Below are 13,611 nucleotides of genomic sequence, written 5' to 3'. Positions count from 1 at the left end.
GTGGTGTGATGTAGCTCGATCCCCAGCCTGTTGGCGAGCTGTGCCCAAAGCGCAGAGGTGAACTGGGTGCCCGATCACTGGTTAGGTGGTTCGGGATGCCGAACTGGGCAACCCAACCGTTCAAAAGCGCTTGGGAGCAGGAGTCCTTGGAGCCATCTGGCATTGGGATCGCCTCAGGCCAACAAGTGGTGCGGTCTCCACGGTGAAAAGGTAACTGTTACCTCGGGAAACAGGCAAGGGTCTGACGATGTCCACATGTATGTAGCTGAACCGTTCCCGGACGTGTTCGAAATCTTGTACGGGCGCTCTGGTGTGCCTGTGTACCTTGGAAAGCTGACAATGAGTGCAGGTTCTGGCCCAGTCCAAAATCTGCTTCCGAAGCCCATGCCAGATGAAACGTTCTGCCACCATACGGACTGTGGACCTAATGGAAGGGAGGGAAAGGTCATGGATATGGTGGAAGACTTGCCTGCGCAAGGAACCACTGGTCGCAGGGTGCCCATGGAGACATCACACAGGATGGTGCCCTCACCGTGAGGAGGCAGGAGGTCCTGGAACCGCAGGCCCGTAATGGCAGTCCTGAAGGCCCACATCTCCTCGTAGGACTTCTGGTCCCGGGCGAGCTGGTCGAAGTCGAGGCCCGGTGTCAGCTCGCAAATGGCCGGTCATGAGAGTGCATCGGTGACCACGTTGTCTTTCCCCACCTTGTGCCAAATGTCGGTGGTGAACTCCGACACAAAGGAGAGGTGACGCTGTTGGCGGGCCGACCAGGGATCTCTTGCCATAGCGAGCGCCTGAGTGAGGGGTTTGTGGAAGGTAAAAAAGGTGAAAGGCCTCCCCTCCAAGAAATAGCAGAAATGACGCACTGCCAGGTACATGCCCAGCAACTCACGATCGAAAGCGCTATACTTTCCGGGCGAAGAAGTTGGCTAAAGAATGCCAGTGGTTTCCACTGTCCGTTCACTTGCTGCTCCAGGACGGCGCCGACAGCTGTGGCAGAGGCACTGACGAAGAGCGCCATATGCAGGTCGGTGCGTGGGTGGATAAGCAGTGTAGCCTTCGAGAGGGCATCTTTCGGGGCTTCGAATGCCCTGCTGGCCTCTGGAGTCCAGGCGAGTGTCTTGCCTTTGGCCACAATGAGGGCGAAGAGCAGCTGCATGATGCACGCAGCGCCTGGAATGAAGCGGTTATAGAAATTGACCATACCCGCGAACTCCTGTAGCCCCATGAAGTTGTCCGGGCGTGGGAACTCCCTGATTGCAGTGACCTTCGTAGCAGCAGGTGTGGCTCCTTTGGCCGTGATGGTATGGCCCAGGAACTGCATGGTCTCTTTCCCGATCTGGCATTTGGTCTGATTGATCATTAGGCCGAAGTCGGCCAGTCGGGAGAAGAGGCTATGCAGGTGAGACTTGTGTATGGCCCGGTCTCTGCTGACGAAAAGGATGTCGTCCAGGTAAATGAATATGAAATTCAAATCCCTTCCCATTGTGTCTATAAGGTGCTGGAAGGTCTGGGTGGCATTCTTAAGCCTGAAGGGCATACGTGGGAACTCGAACAAGCCAAAGGAGGTGATGATAGCTGTTTTGGGTATGTCCTTGGGGTGCACCGGGATTTGGTGATACCCGCACACCAGGTCGACCTTGGAGAATACCCTCGCACCATGTAGGTTGGCCGTAAAGTCCTGGATGTGAGGGATCGGTTAACAGTCAGGTACCGTCGCGTTGTTAAGCCGTCGATAATCTCCGCAGAGGTGCCAGCCGCCGGAGGCTTTCAGGACCAGGTGGAGTGGTGAGGCCCAAGGACTGTCGGAGTGTCGAATGATCCCCAGCTCCTGCAGATGCGAGAACTCTTCCTTCGCTATCTGGAGCTTGTCCGGCAGGAGCTGGCGTGTCTTGGCATGGATCAACAGGCCTTGGATGGGGATGTAATGAAACACCTCGTGGCGTGGTGAGGCGGCGGAGAACTGCGGCTTGAGGAGGGACGGGAACTCATCCAGGATACGCTGAAACTCATCCTTGGGCGTTCTGACCGTGGCCATCTGTGGCTGCTCTGTGCGGGAGGCGTTGAGGCGAACGGATTAGAAGGTACGGCCATCTACCAGTTGCCTACCTCGAATGTCAACCAGGAGTTCGTGGGTGAGGAGGAAGTTGACACCCAGGATGGCAGTTGGAAGGGACGAAACGGTGAACCTCCACGAGAACTTCCGCTAGCTGATCTGGAAGTGGATGGTCTTGTCTCCATACATCCAGATCTCCATCGAATTGGCTGCACAGAGGGGAGGTCCTCAAGGCCGGTTCCGGGACTCGATGGCTGTGGCCGGGATGACGCTGATCTGGGCCCCGGTGTCGATGAGGAAGCATCAGCTGCTGACTGAATCCCGCAGGTAGAGAAGGCTGTGTTCTTGGCCAGTCGCCCCAGCCATTAACAGCGGCCAGCCTGCTCGTTTCCCTGGAACGAGCAGGGCTGACAACACTTCCGAGCCTTGGCTCCCCAGTGCTGATGGAAGAAGCAGAGGCCTGGAGTAGATGACTTGCTTCTGGCTATGCTCTTTGAGGCTCCTGCAGGGGCTAGGTGTTCCTCCGCAGCACTAGAGGAAGGCTTGGCGTGGTCATGCCCATGACTCATAACCTGCTGGGCTGCTGAGCCCTCTGGGAATTGTTCGAGCCATAGCTCCTGAGCCTGTTGAGCAACCTTCCTAGGGTCGACAAAGCTCTCCTGGGACAGTAACGGCTGGATGTCTTCAGGCAGATGGTCGAGAAAGATGCACTGGAAGAGTGGGCAGTTGGTGTGATCACCCATGAGCGCGAGCATCTCGTCCATCAACTCGATTGGAGTTCTGCCCCCTAAAGCGTCGAGGCGCAACATCCTAGCGGCACGCTGGCGCCTGGAGAGGCCGAGGAAGCCGGAGAGCACCCACTTGATGGTCCCGTACTTATCTTCTCCGGGTGGGTGCTGAACGAGGCACTCGTTTGGCGGTGGCCTGGTCCAGGGCGGTGACCACATGGTAAAACTTGGTAAATCCGATGAAATCTGGCGTAGGTGAAACTGAGCCTCTGCGTGGCTGAACCAGGTCTCCGGCTCCTGAACCCAGAAGTCAGGAAGTTTGATGGCTATAGCGTTGATCAAAGGGTCATTCATGTTGGGTTCAAAGACGTTTGAACCTGTCAGGGTCAGCATTTGTAGCGGCGGCTACACTGCTAACTGAAGGATCGCACAACCAGATGGGTTGAGTTCAGTGAGCAAAAACTGATTTATTGCAGGCTGCCTGGCTGGTCTTGTACTCCCAGCCTGGACCTGGCTGAGAACCACGCTGGGGGCCCCGACGTCACCGGGGCGTCACGTGGGTCCCCAAGCGCGGGCTTCTGGGCCCGGTGCCGAGGTCGGGAGGAAACCCCCAACAACGCCATTTTGGCCGGCTGCCCCGCTGCGTGCGTGACAAGCAGGGCCGGTTCGCCTGCCTAATGGCGTACTGCCACAAATCCTTCAATTGGATGCCAGTGCAAACAGGGCTAGGTCATGCTCCAGTGTTTCACTTATGTCTTAACTTCACTCTATATTTAAGTATGGAGGTGGCAATGTTCAAAATCCATTGCCCAAATTTAAACATGGAAAATAGTGAGATCAAATTCTAAAGACATCTATGGAAACCCACGTGATGCCCATGAAACTCCAAAGATGTAACATCAAGAATTCATCAGGAAGTTTCTGGGACTGCAGGGTTTGAGGTGTAAAGAGTGATTGGATAGATACTGATTGCCTTTCCTGGAGTGAAGGAGGCCGGGCCGGGGGGGGGGGAGGGGGGGTGGTGGTGGGGTGACCATATAAACTCCATTATTTTATTATATTATAGAGGTTTATAAGATTATGAAGGCAGGCAGTATTTTTTTTCCCAAGGTAAGAATGTCTAAAATCTTGGAGGAGCAAGATTTAAAGGGGATCGGAGGGGCAAGATTTAAAGGGGATCAAATTGGCACATTTTGCCACAGCTTGTGGAAAGGATCATGAGCGCAAGGTTCTTGTGATGGGTATATAAAAATGAGGTGGTAGAGCAGGAACAATTACAAAATTCAAAAAGACAGATACTTGGGGAGGAACGATGGAGTGTGATCTGGGCCAAATGTAGGTAAAAGGGATCAGTGCAGACATTTGGTCAGCATGGACAAGATGGACAGAGATTTTGCTTCCATGCTGTACAACTGAACAGAATAAACCTCAGATTTCATACCAACTCAACTCGTACCCTGCCTTTATTCTCAACAACAGTTGTCAACAAGCAGTCTCATTTATTTTTTTTAAAAAATAGGCCTTTTAAATATTTCAGAAGAATTTCTTCAATTAAACACACCTTTCCCTCTCCATCCATCCATCCACGTTACCAAATGCCCTTGCCATGAGCAATCATCCTCACCATCATATCAAACATGCTGGGACTTTGGTGTAAAAACTATTCTGACGAGTTCAAACATTTGACATATGCAGCACATCCATTTACAGTTCACATTGGTCAAAACATGCAGCTGCGGGTTTATTTCCTCCTGATTACTTTCCCCATTCACCCAGTATTCATTCAACTGGAGATCAAGAGTCTGTCGCAGGACAAATATACCCTGTCTTCGAGTTTGCAATGAAGGTGCATTATTCTGATGTCCCAGAAACATTTTTTTGCACTCATTCCATCGAAATGGGCAAAAAGTTTTGTTCATTTCTAACCTGTAAATATTATTTGCAAGTGTTTCATTCATACTTTACAATTTGAAACCTGGGTCATGAGCTGGTACATATTCTACTCTTTGGACCACCTCCCCTCTCCCCCCCCCCACCTCCCCCCTCCCCTCTCCCCCCCCTCCCCTCTCCCCCCACCTCCCCTCTCTCCCCCCCCACCTCCCCTCTCTCTCCCCCCCACCTCCCCTCTCCCTCCCCCCCACCTCCCCTCTCCCTCCCCCCCACCTCCCCTCTCCCTCCCCCCCACCTCCCCTCTCCCTCCCCCCCACCTCCCCTCTCCCTCCCCCCCACCTCCCCTCTCCCTCCCCCCCACCTCCCCTCTCCCTCCCCCCCACCTCCCCTCTCCCTCCCCCCCACCTCCCCTCTCCCTCCCCCCCACCTCCCCTCTCCCTCCCCCCCACCTCCCCTCTCCCTCCCCCCCACCTCCCCTCTCCCTCCCCCCCACCTCCCCTCTCCCTCCCCCCCACCTCCCCTCTCCCTCCCCCCCACCTCCCCTCTCCCTCCCCCCCACCTCCCCTCTCCCTCCCCCCCACCTCCCCTCTCCCTCCCCCCCACCTCCCCTCTCCCTCCCCCCCACCTCCCCTCTCCCTCCCCCCCACCTCCCCTCTCCCTCCCCCCCCACCTCCCCTCTCCCTCCCCCCCAATAGTCCGATACTTTCCACTGGAAGAGAACCTCCTTTTGTTTTAGTTCCAGTTGCATTTTCTGAACGGCGAATATGACTGGAATTGAACTATTAATGCGTGCCATTAACGGCAGGTCCACGCTGCGGGGGGATGGGGGGGCGGGGGGGGGGGCGCCGAGCCCCTTGGTGGTGCTGCTCCCTTCCCCCTCCCTCCCTCCCCTCCCCTCCCCTCCCCTCCCCTGAACTGAGCCAGACAGGCCGAGGCCTTACCTTCCCCCCTCATATTGCGCCCGGCCTCTCTCGCGCTCGCACGGCTCCGCGGGCCGCCCCTCGTCTGTTGGAGCTTGCAGCGGGCCCGGCGACGGCTGCTCGACCTTTACTGCCCATCAATCGCTTCCCCGCCTCCCTCCCTCCCTCCCTCCCCTCCCCGCCCCCGCGCTCACTTCTCCCCACGGCCACCCCTCTCACTCGTTTCCCCCCCCCCCCCACCTTCTTCCTCCTTTCAAAACACCGCGACGTCCACCCGAGCGCTCCCCGTGACGTCAGCGCGCACGCCGAGAGCGTGGCGGCGACCTGGGGCGCGGGCGCGCGGGCGCGCGGGCGGGTGGTGGGGGTGATGTGGTGGAGTCAGTGGGATGGGGAGGTTCAATGTTTCAATCCAACATTTCAGAAGAAAGCAAGGAAGCAGAAACAAGTGACCTGGCACTTCAAGCCAAACTCTCCATTCAGTCTGCTATCTGATGATCCACTCTTGATCTGTACCAGTTCCAAAGGGTCATCTTTCAGAAAGGTGGACATCTGCAACTTCAGTTCCTGCAGTGATCTAGCCTCCAGAGAATTCCACTGATTCATCACCCTCGCTTAGAAGAAATTGCAAAACATCTCAGTTTCGAAATACCTCTGTGGTTTGTTAATGCGTGCTAAATCACGATGACTCCTGAGACTAACGTTCCGCCAACGGTTTACTTTGTCTTGTATGGCGTGCGCCTGTTTTTTCACCACCCCCTTTGTAGAGCTCGCGCGTGTGCAGAGCGCCGTGGCGAGCACGGTGGCTGCAGCGCAGTTGCAGAGCAGCCTGACGCACGATCAATTGCACAAAGACTGAAGTTACCGAAACGGAAGGCTTTTATTTGCAAGAGATGGACAGCATCCCTACGTGGGACTCTCACACTGACCCAGACTCGAACTGGGGGCAGGCTTGTGGCATGACACCTTTTATAGGGAAGAAAGGGGAGGAGTCATAAGCCAGCCAGTGAGAGCAGGGCCAACCGGGAAAGGTCATGTTATTTACATATAACGAATATGGGGTTTCACCACACAGCCAATGGCAGTGGCTGTCGACCTCCCCTTTCTTGAGCAACCCCCCATGTACCACACACAGTTCAAGCTAATGCTATACATTACATTCTAGTAACAAAACAACCAACCCAGTGTAATAGTACAGATCTATCACCAATGTACATAGTGTATATAGTTACTGTATCTAGACTGTGCTTACAGCGATTGGCTGAGAGCTAAGCCACGCCTATTGTCTGGGCCTTAAAGGGTTGTATCCCTAGCCAGGTCGGATCATTCTGGACTGGTCGGCCACCTGTGAAGAGCTCCTGTCTTTTGCTAATAAAAGCCTTGGTTTGGATCAACAAGTCTTTGATTCTTTCGACGAGCTCTACACCCAGTTCAGTCTCTATACTTCAGGTTAGGTTTACAGATAGGGCTGAAAGATGTCCTGTAGTAGCTCTCTGTGGATATGTAGGCTTGGGGTGCCTCAGCTTGAGAGTATGTGTTGTCCATTGTCTTATGCATAGTTACTGAGGGAGTCCCACTGATCTCAGGCTCATTTTCCAAATCCTGGAACACAATCTTGTCAGGATTAGTTTGGGATGGGGGCGGCTCACTTACTGAAAGGATGTATCGGCTGTTTTTTTCTGTACACCCTCCATTCTGACCAGATCAGGTATGACCTGGGCTCAGTGCCAGTCTTTCGCTCAGCAGCTGGGCCTTGATTTCTTGCAGGCTCCTCAAATGAGGCTCCAGAAGCCTCCTTGCCATCTGTAGAGTCATCCACGTCTGTCTTGACATTAGTCTTTGTGCAGGAGAGCCCAAAATGGCATCATGAGGGATGTTCCTCAGGTTAAGTAGACTGAGGAATATGTCTCTCTTCTCCCTGTGAGACTTCACGTTTTTTTGAATAATTTATAAATTTTTAAACCACAATAATAGTTACATTACATTCAGTTCTAAATTATTTCAAAAGAAATTAAACATATGGTATACATTATCCCTCCCTCCCCCCCCACCCACCCACCCATCTCCCACCCCCCAACCCTAAAAGAAATGAAAGAAAAAAGAAGAAAGAAAATCTGGAGAATGCCGAGAAAATAAAACATTTATGCAATAAGGTCACCAAAAAGTGAGGTCTTCAGAGAGGCAATCATAGGTACAAAATTTTGTAAATACGGGCTAGGTATTTACCAAAAATGATAGTTATCTCGCAGATTATGTCATTTTCTCTAATGGTATGCAACTACGAAGTTCTGCATGCCATCTTTCCACGACTAAATCTATTTCAGACTGTGGTTAAACCATAGTGTATATAAATACTTTGACCATATATGTTCGACCCTGCTCTGACTGGCCAGCTCATGACTCCTCCCCTTTATTTCCCCATAAAGACTGTCATGCCACAACCCTGCCCCAGTTCGAGTCCAGGTTACTGAGAGTCAGCAACTCAAGAGATGCTGTCTATCTCTAGCTAATAAAAGACTTCAGTTCCAATGCTTTAGCGGTTTCTATGAAATATATAGCAATATCATGGAAATCAGTGATGCATGATGGAAGAATATTTATACAAATTCAATTTGATAAATATTTAATTTTAATTTTGACCTTTCCAAAAGAATTACCTACCCCTAACCAAAATTGTCTAACTTTAGGACATTGCCAAGTTGAATGTGAAAAGGTTCCAATCTCAGATCTACACCTAAAACATAGATCTATTTGGCAGGGTTTAATCTGTTTAATTTTAGTGCAGTCAAATATGATTTATGTAAAAAATTATATTGAACTAACCTGTATCTTACATTTATAAGTTTAGTCATATTATTCTTATACAACTCCATCCAATCCTTTTCACTTATTTGTGTATTTAAATCTATTCCCCATCTTAGTCTTGATTTATGCACCCCAATTTTTGGGGCCTTAGTTTGAAGTAAGTTATACATTACTGAAATAAATTCATTTACATTAGTGCTACAAATCAGTAATTCTAATTCATTTTGATTAGATAATTTCAAAGTAGGACCTATTTTGCCAGATAAAAAAAAGCTTTAACTTGATAGTAACAAAATAAAATATTACTAGGTACATTCAATTTTTCCTTTATTCTCTCAAAACAATTTTCAATCCTCTTAACACCCTTCTATCCCAAAATCCTCAAAAATTGGTTATCCATTGAAAAAGGAGTAAGCCTATTTTGACAGAGGCATTTTCCTAGATATTAAACTTTCATACCAATTTCATTATCAATATTGTTCCACAACTTAATCAAATGTTTCAAAATAGATGATTCCCTACTTCCAAATAGCAATTTAGAATTCCATTTATAAATAAAATCCTGGGGATTTATATCGCTATTGCATTAAATTCAATAGAGGCCCAAGCTGGAATATTATCTAAACTAATATATCTATCAATATCAGTTGAGCTGCTTTATAATAATTCTTAAAATGAGGAATCCACTGTCTGAGCATCATTCTTTGCAGCCTCGCTGGTGCTATGTGTATCGGCTTCTTCAATATCGTGACCAGGGGTACGTGGTCAGTCTCTATGGTCACTGGTCTACCATGGACGTAGATGTTGAATTTGGGTCAGGCAAAAACCACTGCCAATAACTCATTTTTGATCTATGCCTACCTAGTTTCTATGTTAATGAGTGTCCTTGATGCATCGGCCACAAGTGTCCTGTCTTGCAGGCATGCGGCACCTAGGCCATACTGCAATGTGTCACAGGTCAGCAGCATTGGTCTTCATATGCCATAGTACGACAAAGCTGGTGGGCATGGTATATGCCTCTTTAAAGCGTCAAATGCGTTCGGTTGTTGCCATGTCCACTCCATATCTTTATGCCTCAGCTGTCGTAGTGGAGCTGTGAGTTCACTTGAGTTTGCGATGAACTTGCCCAGGTAGTTAACCATAACAAGGAATCTTTGTAGGGCAGTGATGTCCGCCGGCACTGGCATCTCGCTGAATGCCTTGGTTTTCGAGCGGTCCACCTTCAGACCTCTGCTAGTAAACACATGACCTATGTATCTGACCTGATTCGGCCAGAATTTGCAGTTCTGGGGTTGAGCCTAAGATTCACCTTCCTGGCTTGGTCAAGTATCTTCTTTAAATTAGCATTACATTCCTCTATATTCTTGCCGCCTGGCAAAAATATGCTCCATGGATCTCTGGAATACTTCGCTGGCAGAATTGATCCCGAATGGCATCTGCAGAAATCTGTATTGACCAAACCCTGTGCTGGATGTGGCCAATTGTGATGACTTCATCTGCCAGAAGGAGTTTTTCGCATCCAGAACTGAGAGCACGGTTGCGCTAGCCATTTGTGCAACAACTTCCTCCATGGTGCATATCAGATGGTGTGGTCTCTTCAAGGCTGTGTTGAGGTCTCGTGAGTGTATACATATCTGGATACCTTGACCATCTTCCTTCTTGACAGCCACCATGGAGAACACCCATTCAGTTGGCTCAAAGACCGAGGTAATCACATCCAAGTCTTGCATTCTGTCCAGCTCAGCTTTGACCTTGCCTTTCGTCGCCACCTGCATATGGTGTGCCAGACGAACCATGGGTCTCACTTCTGGGTCAAGGCGCATGAAATTCTTTACTGGCAACTTCCTCAACTCATCTGCAAAAAGGTTGTCGTAAACTAAAAAGAAATGTCTCGATCAAATCATCTGATGCTCTGAACACATTCGAACTCTGGCTATTCTGTTTTGAAGACCTCCTGGCGGTGGCTGCGGACATCATCACCACCAATGCTAACTGACTGAAGCTACTCTTCTCATGAGTCACACCCCAAGTATGCCAATGATCAGCAATGCCAGCTCGTACCTGGTAGCCATGGAGATTCTAAAAGCTCAGTATCGCCTGAAGATAAATGACGTCTATATCAGGCACCACCTGGCCACCAGAAAGACCAGTGAGTAAATTGCCGAGTACCTGCAGGCCCTCCGGAACCTATGCAGAGCGCGCAACTGTAAGGCTATGACAGCCACCCAGAATGCTGAGGACCTCATCTGGGACGCTTTCATGGCTGGTATCCACTCCAGGTACATAGGTAGAGATTCCTGGAATAAAAGGCACTTGATCTACACTGGGCTGTTAAGCTGACAGAAACACTGGGGATGGCTTTCCAAAACTTGGATGATTACTCAGCCATCTCTTGGTCACCACAGGTGCTGCTATCTTGGGATCAGGATCATCCTGTGCCATGAGCAACTGGTTGCTTATACTGTCCCACTCCTCTGGTGACCTGGTCTCAACCACCGTTGCGAATGTTCGCCCCAATTGCTACTTCTGCGGGCAGGGTAGGCACCCGATGAAACACTGCCCTGTCAAGGAGACAGTATGTGCTAGGTGCATAAAAAAAGGGACATTATGCCAATATTTGCCAGTCCAAACTGTCTGCAAAATCTAGCAACGCTATGTGTGGACAGTTGCCACTCCAAACAGTGCGATCAGTGCCATCTCCTCTACAAACCAGCGACACCATGTACGAATCATGGGAGCCAAAATCTTGGACCACGCACCAAATGCCATCTTCTCAGGCATATGACACTATAGGGGAATAGCAAGGGTGGCCATCTTGGGATCGAGTATGGCCATTTTGGGATCATGAGCACCCATCAGATTCAGATTGTGAGTCTATAATGGCCTCTATCACCCTGAACCAAAAGGCACCACATGAACTCATCAGGTCCAGATGGGTTTCCATGTAAACAGGTACATTATGAACTGTTTATTTGATAGCGGGAGTACAGAAGGTTTTATTCACCCCAATACCTCTAAGCATCTATCCCGTCATACACAAGGTATCACTCACATCCAAATCACATATGACCCTGACCATTGAAGGTGTAGTTTACAAACATTTCAGGCTAATTACCATGCCACAACTCTGTGACCCCTTGCTACCAGGGCTGGACTTTCAGTGCCAGCTTCAAAAAGTTGAATTGAAATTTGATGGGTCCCATTACCCCTCACTGTTTGCAATGAACAGTTCACAGACAGCCCTCTGCATGTAATCTGCAGCCTCTCGACACTGAAGGTCGACACCCCCCCATACTGTTGCCAACCTCACTCATGACTTCAAGCTAGTAGCCACCAGGATAAGATGGTATGTGTGCCAGATAAGGCTTTCATTAAGTCAGAGGTTCAGCATTTGTTGGGTAAGCACATCGTCGAGGCCACCTGGAGCGCCCAGGTGGTTGCAGTAAAGAATAGAATGGTCATAGATTACAGCCAGATCATCAACTGGTATACACAGCTCGATGCATATCCCCTTCCCTGTATATCTGATATTGTCAACCAGATTGCACAATATCATGTATTCTCCAGTGTATTACCGGCACCCGATCCATCTGAAGGACCACCAGTATACTGCACTGGAGGTGGATGCCAGCTTCTACCACTTCGTCCAGGTCTCTTTTGGCATCACCAATAGGATCTCCATCTTCCAGCGGGAGATGGACCGCATGGTGGACCAATATAAGCTGCAGACCACCTTCCCATACCTTGATAATGTGGCCATCTGTGGCCAAGGCCAGAAAAATCATGATGCAAATCTCTGTAAGTTCCTCCAGGCAGAAAAATTCCTGAACCTTACTTATTTCAAGGATAAATGTGTGTTCTGGACAGCACAATGAGCCATCCTCGGCTATGTGGTCAAGAACAGCGTTATTGGCTCTGACCCTGACTGCATGTATCCGTTGCTGGAGCTACCTCTACCACATACCCTCAAAACACTGAAGAGATGCCTCGGGTTCTTCTCATATTACGTTCAGTGGGCCCCCAATTATGCGGACAAGATTCATCCATTGGTCAAAGCCATCACGTTTCACCTACTGGCAGAGACCCAAGCCGCGCTTGACTGTATCAAGGAAGACATCACCAAGGTAACTAATGAAGCAAGCAGACCCACCACCTTTTTCTCACGCATCTTCCAGGACCCTGAAATTCACCACTCCTCTGTTGAGAAAGAGGTCCAAGCCATCGTGAAGGCAGTACGCCACTGGAGGCACTACCTTGCCAGAAAACAAGTCACTCTCCTCACAGATCAGTGAATGGTCATTTTCATATTTAATAATAAGCAGAGGGGAAAAATCAAGAACAAAAATATCCTCAGGTAGAGAATTAAACTGACCACATACAACTACGACATCCTCTACCAGCCGGGCAAACTTAACAAGCCCCCGGACACTCTATCCCGTGGGACTTGTGCCAGTGTCCAAATGGACAGACTGCAGACCCTCCATAATAACCTTTGTCACCCCCTAGAGTGACTAGGTTTTTCCATTTACCTACCATACTCCATCGAGGAAGTCCAGACAATGAGTAAAAACTGCCAGGTCTGTGCTGAATGTACACCGTAATTCTACCAACCGGATAAGGCACGCCTGATCAAAGCCACCCACCCCTTCAAGCGCCTAAGCATTGATTTCAAGGGGCCTCTCCCTTCCTCCAACCAGAATGTCTACTTTGACAAAAGCTCACATTTCCCTTTCACCCTTCCCTGCCTTGACACAACTATGCCACAGTTATCAAGGCCCTCCACAATATCTTCATGTTCCACAGCGACCTCATTCATGAGTGATGAGCTGCAGCAGTACCTGCTGGCAAAGGGCATTACCACGTGCAGGACCACCAGCTACAACCCTAGAGGGAATGGGCAACTGGAAAGGGAGAATGCCATGGTCTGGTAAACTGTTCTCCTTGCACTGAGGTCAAGGGGCATCCCCGTCTCCCAATGGCAAGAAGTTCTCCCAGATACACACCACTCCATCTGGTCACTTTTATGTACAGCTACTAAAAACATGCCTCATGTATGCTTTCCCAAGGAAGTCTACATCAGGGACAACGCTGCCCGCCTGGCTTACCTCTCCAGACCGGTTCTGCTTCAAAAGCACCTCAGTCAGTCTAAGACTCATCCTCTGGTCGAGAATGTCCGTCTCCTCCACACTAACCTCCAGTGTGCCTATATTGTCTT

General features: G+C 49.9%; 1 protein-coding gene across 5 annotated transcripts in view; it reads right to left on the bottom strand.

Annotated features, from left to right (window-relative positions):
• The window catches only part of phf20l1 (PHD finger protein 20 like 1), a 144,346-nt gene extending 138,459 nt beyond the window's left edge, over positions 1–5,887 (bottom strand). For 2 of the 5 annotated variants that reach the window (XM_069922216.1, XM_069922218.1), the window contains exon 1: positions 5,616–5,807. The gene's annotated coding sequence lies outside the window, so the exon portion shown is untranslated. Of the gene's footprint in view, positions 1–5,615; positions 5,812–5,834 lie in introns of those variants that run through there. The other 3 variants (XM_069922217.1, XM_069922220.1, XM_069922221.1) reach the window with 3 other exon arrangements.
• Between the last annotated feature and the right edge of the window lie 7,724 nt (positions 5,888–13,611).

This window comes from Narcine bancroftii, chromosome 2 (assembly GCF_036971445.1).
Source record: "Narcine bancroftii isolate sNarBan1 chromosome 2, sNarBan1.hap1, whole genome shotgun sequence".
In the NCBI taxonomy this organism is placed as follows: domain Eukaryota; kingdom Metazoa; phylum Chordata; class Chondrichthyes; order Torpediniformes; family Narcinidae; genus Narcine; species Narcine bancroftii.
The sequence above is the reverse complement of the archived record's forward strand: the minus strand, read 5'-3'. Positions and strand labels throughout refer to the sequence as shown.